Genomic DNA, 9,782 nt, shown 5'->3' with positions numbered 1-9,782 from the left:
CCAGTGGTAATAATATAAAAGATAACCTCCTTAGATTCTGAGTTCAAATTCCACTGAAACCAATATAAAGATCAAGCATTTCTAAACATCATAATATTGATTAATTACATTAAAAAAAGCTGCATGGTACCTTGGGCAAGTGTCTTTTACTATAGCCTCGGGCTGACCAAAGCCTTGTGTGTGGATATGGTAGAGGGAAACTGAAAGAAGCCCGTCGTATATATATATATATATATAATGTGTGTGTGTGTGTGTGTATATGTTTGTGTGTCTGTGTTTGTCCCCCACAATATCGCCTGACAACCGATGCTGGTGTGTTTACGTCACTGTAACTTAGCAGTTCAGCAAAAGAGACCAAGAGAAAAAGTACTAGGCTTACAAAAAATAAGTCCTGGGGTCAATTTGCTTGACTAAAGGCGGTGCTCCAGCATGGCCACAGTCAAATGACTGAAACAAGTAAAAGAGTAATGAGTTTTGTTCATTTGTCTTTATCCCTATTTTTCCATGCTAGCATAGGTTAGATAAATATATTGAAATATTCTTTTACAGCTGAATACCCGTCCTGTCACTAACCAATACTTACTTGCATGTAAATGAATTAGAATACCGATAATAGCACAATTTTTTTTATGTGCCCTTTTCAAGCCTAGCCAGGTTCATGGGCCTGGTTTCCCGGTTCTGTGGCATATGTATTCCCCCCCAGCTTGATGGGACGCCAGTCCATCGCAGCGTTACTCAAGAAACAGGAAGAAAGAGTGAGAGAAAGTTGGGGTGAAAGAGTTCAACAGGGGTCGCCACCACCCCCAGCCAGAGCCTCGTGGAGCTTTAGGTGTTTTTGCTCAATAAACACACACGATGCCCGGTCTGGGAACTGAAACTGCGATACTCCGACCGAGAGTTCGCTGCCCTAACCACTGGGCCATTGCACCTCCACGATAATAGCACAATACTAGAATTATAACAACATCAACAGAACAACATGATAAGAGAAAATAAATAAATAACAGTTACAATTGGTGTTATTTAAAGTCATTCAAAACGTACATGTTTTAGTTTCAATATTTAATGTCACTAGGAAACCTTGTTTCAGTTAGATATCAGCTTGGATTAAATTGTGGTGTTCAGCACGAAAAATATAAATGTAACTGGCAGGATTGCTACTGACAAAGGTTTGCCAGGTAAATGCTGTACAAACTAAAGTTTTGAACACATTCACTAGTTTATCTAATAATTTGGTAGCCTAGCAGCCTGGTGGGAAAAGCCCACCCAAACGCCAAGGAAAGACAGCTGTCATTTGCAGTTCATGTGGAATATAGACCCAGTGCATTATAACATTTAAAATACATTTTTATGTGTGTGTGTGACAGAGAAAGAGAGGAATAAGGTCTAAGCTGTATGCTATCTAATCAACAATAGAAGAAAAAAAGAATGAGTAAATGTGCTACAAGTGTACTTACAGTAAACATGTACTATCAACCAAGAAGGACTATGAAATTCTTTCCTTTTTCACAGCAATAGTGGTAATGTGTGACAAGAGGGGTGTCTTAAATATTGTCAAATTTTGATTCAAATTATTTTAGATCCTGTAATCAAGTGGTTATCACTTAACATTGACATTTAAAGATACTTAATATACATCATGTTTGAAAAGGGTTTTTTTGTTCTTATTTCTTCTGTATATGCTGTATTTTAACATGTATAAGGAATCCTTTTTTGTCAAAAATTAGGTTAAAAAAATATGGGAGTTTCTTGTACACAGATAATACTTACAAAATCATTTTTTTCAAATTTTAAGCCACAAAATTTAGGGGGTTCCTTATACACAAAGGTTCCTTAAATACTTTAAAATACAGTAAACTGGGCAGTATCAAATGCTGAAATCAATCTCTAAGTAATGGATTTTGAAGACATATATTTCATCTGGGATTATGTGCTGGAGTCACAAAAAACGCACCCAATACTCCCTGTAAGTGATTGGTAATCAATTCAAGTTGCAACAATGCAGGGCCTGAGAGGGCTTTTTGTCTTGGTGATGGCAAGGCAGGTGCTTTATTGTCAGCAAGACTATTTGTACAAATGCCATAAAAAATGCACCCAGTGAACTTTGTAATGTGGCTGCTTATAAAGAAAGGCTTCCAGCTGTAGAAACCATACCAGAATCAGGTACTGGAAAAAGATGTAATCTCTTAACCAATTGAATCCTAGCAAACAATCCTACCCATGCCAATAAGGAAAACAGGCGAAAAATAGTGATAATGATGATGATGTATTTAAGAAAGTCAGTCAAGTTTTCCCTTTCGTACTAGTCTTTTAGCATGCCATTTGGCTGCAGATCAACAGCTTTTAGTTAAAGATCTGTTGGAGTTTCCTAGATAATGCAGTCAAATGGATTTTGAAAGATTAGTAATGCTTTTACATTTTCAATGAAATCTGAAAAACATTGTTGAAAACTGTAGCTTTTAGGCTGAGAGTGAGATTTTGAGCAAATTTGGGAGAGAGAAAAAAAAATGGAGAATTTGCTTCTCAATTTTCTTTAAAACGACAGGGAAAGTGGTTGAAGTTATTTATCATGGCTGGAGGTGTGTAAAGGTTGATTTATGTTGCAAAGCTTTCACTGTCATGTATATGGAATTATATAAAAGAGGCACAAAAAATGCAAAACATTGGAGTAACTATGGTATAATATTACTGTTGTCAATTTAGCACTTGTGTGTGTGTAATACACACACACACTTATATGCATACACATATATGTTTGTGTATACAAGTCTGGGAATATCAATAGTCACATGTGAGTAAGCATAATGTCATAAGTCTTGTTAGGTGTGTGTGTGTGTGTGTGTTTCTGTATCTATGTGGAGGAATGCCACTGCTTTTCTACTCTGAATCCTTTTTATAAATATATAGACCAGTTTTCATCAAATCCTTAGCTATGAAGTCAACAATACAAATTATACAACTGAGACGTAACAGAGAATAATCTCTGTGCCATATACGTCTTCTTTTCATTTGTTTTCTTCGTACACTCTTCAAAGGTACAAAGCCAGCAGATGGCTCACTGGCAAGGAAAATGGTAGCAATGCCAATGTCCATAACTGACCAATTTTCAGGGAAGTACAAATGTAAACAAACATGCATGCATACATACATTGCAAACATACAAAGGGGTTCTTTCAGTTTTCATCTACCAAATCCATTCACAAAGTTTTGGGTTGATTCAGGGCGATTGTGAAAGATACTCAACCCATGCACTGCAGAGGGGGACTGAACTCAAAACCATATGGTTGAAAAGTGAACTTCGTCTTCTATTCAAAAAAAAAAAAAAAATTAAACAGCAAGTGTCTTCTACTATAGCCCCAGGCTGACCAAAGCCTTATGAGTGGATTTGGTTGGCAGAACCTGAAAGAAGCGCAGGAGTGGCTGTGTGGTAAGTAGCTTGCTTACCAATCACATGGTACCGGGTTCATTCCCACTGCGTGGCACCTTGGGCAAGTGTCTTCTACTATAGCCTCGGGCCGACCAAAGCCTTGTGAATGGATTTGGTAGACGGAAACTGGAAGAAGCCCGTCGTATATATGTATATATATGTATGTGTGTATGTTTGTGTGTCTGTGTTTGTCCCCCACCATTGCTTGACAACCGATGGTGGTGTGTTTATGTCCCCGTAACTTAGCAGTTCAGCAAAAGAGACTGATAGAATAAGTACTAGGCTTACAAAGAATAAGTCCTGCAGTCGATTTGCTCGACTAAAAGCGGTGCTCCAACAAGGCCACAGTCAAATGAGTGAAACAAGTAATAGAGTAAAGAGAGAGCAACAGTTCATACAAAGGTTGTATAATACAAATTGAACGCACATTATAAAGTCAGTGAACAACAAACAAACAAAATGCCACCTGTCACACATTTGTGAAGGAATTGTCACACATTTGTAAAGGAATTGTCACACATTTAACAACCTAAAGAGCAGTATGTGCCATGTATGATACAGCATAAAATGAAGTGTTAAAACACTTTTAGTAAGTGTAAATGTGATGAGCCAATTTAAATGTTTTCCTCAATGGACAAGTAAATATATTTAGTCACTCCTTAACTTTTTAGGATTGATTTTTCATGCAAACTATGATTAAGACAACATATATGTTGTAAGCCACTTTTATATTTATTTAGGAAAGTGAAGTCATTTAAATGTTTAGTCTCACACCAGCACAAACTTTTTTTATTTTTTATTTAAGTGAATGGATTTTCATTTTTGCTGTTCTTCCATTAATATGAAACACTGATTCTTTTAAGGGCTCTGCAAAACTTAGGCTTTTTTTCAATACTGAATTGTATTGGTTGTTAAAGAAAAATTCATTTCAACATTCATTTCATCATCATTTTAACATCTACTTTTCCATGTTCAAATGCATCAGACAGAGTTTATTGAGGTAGATTTTCTATGAACAGATGCCCTTCTTGTCACCAACACTCACCTGTTTCCCAGTAACATAACATTTCCCCATACCTACACTCTCAGAGTGGTTGGCGTTAGGAAGGGCATCCAGCTGTAGAAACTCTGCCAAATCAGATTGGAATCTGGTACAACCATCTGGTTCGCCAGACCTCAGTCAAATCGTCCAACCCATGCTAGCATGGAAAGCAGATGTTAAACGATGATGATTATGATGATGATGATGATGAACAAGACATGCTTTCACAGAATAATGGAAATAAACGACACTGCTTGCATGACGGTGACATTCATTTACAACTACCATATAATATCAAAATGAGAAGGCACAAATACCTCCTCCACACCACACAAACATATAATGGGGGTGGGGGCTTCTTTCAGGTTCTGCCAACCAAATGCACTCATAAGGCTTTGGTCAGCCTGGGGCTATAGTAGAAGACTCTTGCCCAAGATGCCATATAAGTGGCACAAAAGTGTGTTTTTGTGTGCAACATCAATTAAGTCAGCAGATGGGATGAAAGGAAATTGTGGGCTGGATGAAAGGATTAGAGCTGATCCTTAGTATAAAAGCTAATGCTGTATTTGAAAATACTGATTGGTCCAATGATAAAGTCTTTAGGTAATGTTCACCAGCAAAACTTCTTCAAATTCACATCCTACTGTGTAGATTTTCAAATCCAAATAAATAAATAAAGTGAAAGAGAAAGGCGGGACATATTGGATAATGCATGTCATAAAAGGCAGGATGGTCATGCCTAGAATGACTGAGTATAGGTCAGCTCAATCAGGACCTGACCTGGGGTAGATCAATATCTGATTAGACTTATTAGTCATTACTAAAACTGTAACATTGTTTAAGTGTCTAATACATTGACATTAGTGTAATCATACATATAATAAACAACATGTATTCTTATATGTATCGTGTTCACAAAGAGAACATATAGAGAAGGCACTTGGTTATGATGACAGATATTCCATTATCTGGTCAACAGAACAGCCTGCTTGTGAAATCAACGCGCAAGTGGCTGAACACTCCACAGACATATGACAAAGCACAATGTGACAAAACTGTCCTTTGAAAAAAAAAATTACAACTCATTTTTGCAAGCTGAGTGGACTGTGATAATGTGAAATAAAGTGTCTTGCTCAAGGACACAACACACTGCTAAGAGCCAAATACCCCTAACCACTAAACCACGCTCCTACACACACACACACAGAGGTTTGGTGATGCAAACAAGAAAAATAGAACTCAACATTTGAAGGGCATGCTTTACTACCTCATCCGATGTCACTTATCCCCAATATTGCTTCTATACCTGATCCCTCTTATAATCATTTTTTACCTTGTAGAATGGTCCCCTATAAACTTTGGATTTAATTATTCCTTAAAGGTATTAAACCCCTCTAACTGATACCTACACTATATATATATATATATATATATATATATATATAATTGTTAAAGAGGACAACAAACGTTAAGGCAATGCAAATATCTCAAGTCATCTACATTATTATTATTATTGGAAAAAATTCAGTTGTTGAATTTTTTCCAATAAAAATAATGTAGATGACTTGAGATGTTTGCTTTGCCTTAATGTTTGTTGTCCTCTTTAACAATTATATATCTGCTGCATCGGAAATCTACAATAGCTCCTTGGAGCCCTAGTAATCTATTACAGCACTTACCTAGCGTACCAATCATTTAGATCACCTGTGAACTAAACCTCCATACTTTATATATATATAAACCCGTGGAAGAGGTAGACCCAGGAAAACCTGGGACGAGGTGGTGAAGCACGACCTTCGAACTTTAGGTCTCACTGAGGAAATGACCAGCGACCGAGACCTTTGGAAATATGCTGTGAGAAGACCAGGCAGGACAAGTGAGCCCAGCCCACTTATGCATGCCTTTCCTCCCTTGGACACACAAAGACCTGTTGAGGCAAGCGAAGTCGATATCGAACCTCATCCGACGACAGGCACCTATGCCAACCCCCCTTTGCTTGCGAAGACCTGTTGGGGCAAGTGAAATCGGAATCGAAATTGAACCAATCCTATGACTGGCACCCGACAGATGCCAGGACCCCTGGACTGGAGATACGTAAAAGCACTATCCGAATCGTAGCCGATGCCAGTGCCGCCTCAACTGGCTTCCGTGTCGGTGGCACGTAAAAAGCACCATCCGAATCGTGGCCGAAGCCAGTGCTGCCTCAACTGGCTTCCGTGTCGGTGGCACGTAAAAAGCACCATCCGAATCGTGGCCGAAGCCAGTGCTGCCTCAACTGGCTTCCGGGCCGGTGGCACGTAAAATGCACCAATCCGACCGTGGCCGATGCCAGCCTCGCCTGGCACCAGTGCAGGTGGCATGTAAAAAGCACCCACTACACTCACGGAGTGGTTGGCGTTAGGAAGGGCATCCAGCTGTAGAAACATTGCCAGATAAGACCGGAGCCTGGTGCAGCCTTCTGGCTTCCCAGATCCCCGGTCGAACCATCCAACCCATGCTAGCATGGAGAACGGACGTTAAACGATGATGATGATGATATATATATATATATATATATATATATATATATATACACACATGCAGACATCAATTAGGAGGCACAAGCACTTATACACACGACGGTAACTTCCACCTACAAAATTCAGTCACAAGGTTTCAGTTGGCCCGAGGCTACAGCAGAGGGCACTTGCTCAAGGTGCCACGCAGTGGGACTAAACCTGAAACCACGTGGCTGGGAAGCAAGCTTCTTAACCACACAGCCAAGCCTGACCCTACATATATATAAATAAATAATGGTGTACACAATGTTTCTTCTATATAACGTTACTTCTATATAACGTTGTGTAAATAAACTTCAGCTCATATTCTTAGCAGTATATGTTTAACTTGCTTCCCAATCAACAGATTAAGGCCTCCTTGAAATATTTTACTGCTTGGGACCCTGATATCCTAGTGCTAGTTTTATGACAAAGCTCCTTGTGTGTATGTGTTTATATGTATCTTATGTATCGTATCGCTGCATGGTTACTATAGGAAGTGTCTCCTATAATAGCAGTGGGCTGACCAAAACCTTGTGGGTGGATCTGGTAGACAGAAACTGAAAGCTTATACACATATACATAAGCACAGGTATGACTGTGTGGTAAGAGGCTTGCTTCCTGACTACATGGTTCTGGGTTCAGTCCTGCTGTGTGGCACTTTGGGCAAGTGTCTTCTGCTATATCCTCGGGCCAACCAAAGTCATGTAAGGTGATTTGGTAGACAGAAACTGAAAGAAGCCTGTTGCGTATATGTGTGTCTGTATATATATATATATTATTTTTATGTGCTGATGCCATGTAAAAAGCATCCAGCCCACATTGTAAAGTGGTTGATGTTTGGACGGGCATCCAGCTGTAAAAACCTTGCCAAAACTGACCTCACCTGTGCTTGTGCCATGTAAAATGCACTCAGTCCACTCACTGGGTGGTTGGTGTTAGGAAGGGCATCCAACTGTAAAAACCCTGCCAAAAAAGACACAGAAGTCTGGTGCAGGCTCCTGTCAAACTGTCCAGCCTATATCAGTATGGAAGGCAAATGTTAAACAATGATGGTAATGATGATATATATATACATATATACACACACACCTATGTGTGTGTCATTGTATCTGTGTTTGTCCCATCCACTGATTGACAACCAGTTCTGGTGTGCTTACGTCCTTGTAACAGTGATTCAGTAAAATAGATCCCTAGAATAAGCGCCAGGCTTTAAAAAAAAAAAGTAAGTGCTGGGGTTGATACATTCGACTGAAAATTGTTCAAGGTGGTGCCCCAGCATGGCCACAGTCTAATGACTGAAACAAGTAAAAGGTACGTATATATATATATATATATATATATATATATCATCATCATCGTTTAACATCCGCTTTCCATGCTAGCATAGGCTGGACGATTTCGGCAGAGTTTCTACAGCTGGAAACTCTGTCAAATCAAGATTGGAGCCTGGTGCAGCCATCTGGTTCACCAGCCCTCAGTCAAAATCGTCCAACCCATGCTAGCATGGAAAGCAGATGTTAAACGATGATGATGATGATATATATATATATATATATATATATATATATATATCAGAAGACAATTCTATAATTTCATTAAACTGAAGAATAAATATAAAGATAGGACTGCAGCTGGAAGTGCTCAGGTGAGACCGAGGCGAAAGGAGAAATAAATTGAAAGGTACAATGAATAAATGCTCCTATTGGTCAAAACAACTTTATATGATTCCCAAATTATAAAAAATCAAATATAAATATATACTAAAACAACAGGACACTCAATGGTAAAACCCAACAGTATAAAATATACACATATACACACATAAAAGGTGATAAAAAACCTAGAAGGGTAATACGAGTGAAGTCGAATGAAAGAAAATATATAAGGAATAAATTAATGCATAATAAAGGTGGCAAAAAATTTGAACACTGTAACAACCAGAAATGTGAAGCCTTTGTAAGTTTTCTCCTGATGAAAAGGTGTTGCCTTTGGATTTCCTTAATGGATAGTACATTAACAATGTGAAGCAGCATCCTTTGAAACGATTGTAGAGATGGGCTTGAATGGACTCTTTTCTGGTTACCTTACACTTTCAATTTATATTTATAATTATAGTATTTTTAGCGCAATTGCCTTAAATTTTTAGTCGCCATATATATATATATATATATATGTATGTATGTATGTATGTATGTATGTATGTATGTATATATATATATATGTGTGTGTGTGTGTGTGTGTGTGAGTGTGTATATATATGTATGTATGTGTGTATATGTTTGTCTGTGTTTGTCCTCCCAACATCACTTGACAACCAATGCTGGTGTGTTTATGTCCGCCTAACTTAGAGGTTTGGCAAAAGAGACCGATAGAATAAGTACTAGACTCACAAAGAATAAGTCCTGGGGTTGATTTGCTCGACTGCTATCTCTTACAGAAAGACATAGTTTATTTCAAAACCAGGATACATAAAGTAACATGATATAGTTACTACTAAACATTCTGTAGGTTGAATTATTTACAACCTAAAATATATTTTAGGCTATAAACTTTTGAATTTGCTCTAAAGAAAGCACATGATTCAGTGAGGTTAGAGCATCAGGGTTACAATTGTGAGGTTGTGAGTTTGATTCTCAGAGCTAGGTGTTATGTTGTTGAATAAGATACTTTATTTCCATAAGAAATGCTATCTCAAGACAGATACTGCAGTATCAGGCCTATTAACAGTGTATATACATTAAGTATGATTAACAGATAGCTGTTGTAATTTAAT

The 9,782-nt window shown here is 38.1% G+C and overlaps 1 protein-coding gene and 1 long non-coding RNA gene across 3 annotated transcripts in view; one reads left to right on the top strand and one right to left on the bottom strand.

Moving 5' to 3' along the window:
• LOC118765635 overlaps positions 1 to 822 on the top strand; it is a 24,557-nt gene extending 23,735 nt beyond the window's left edge. Inside the window, exon 3 of the long non-coding RNA XR_005001501.1 lies at positions 603 to 822. This is a non-coding gene — a long non-coding RNA (uncharacterized LOC118765635). The remainder of the gene's footprint in view (positions 1 to 602) is intronic.
• The window catches only part of LOC115209769 (GATA zinc finger domain-containing protein 7), a 162,560-nt gene that overhangs the window by 105,875 nt on the left and 46,903 nt on the right, over positions 1 to 9,782 (bottom strand). The window lies entirely within an intron of this gene.

This window comes from Octopus sinensis, linkage group LG1 (genome assembly GCF_006345805.1).
Source record: "Octopus sinensis linkage group LG1, ASM634580v1, whole genome shotgun sequence".
Taxonomy (NCBI): domain Eukaryota; kingdom Metazoa; phylum Mollusca; class Cephalopoda; order Octopoda; family Octopodidae; genus Octopus; species Octopus sinensis.
Note: the sequence above shows the minus strand (reverse complement) of the source record. Positions and strands in the feature narration are given on the sequence as shown.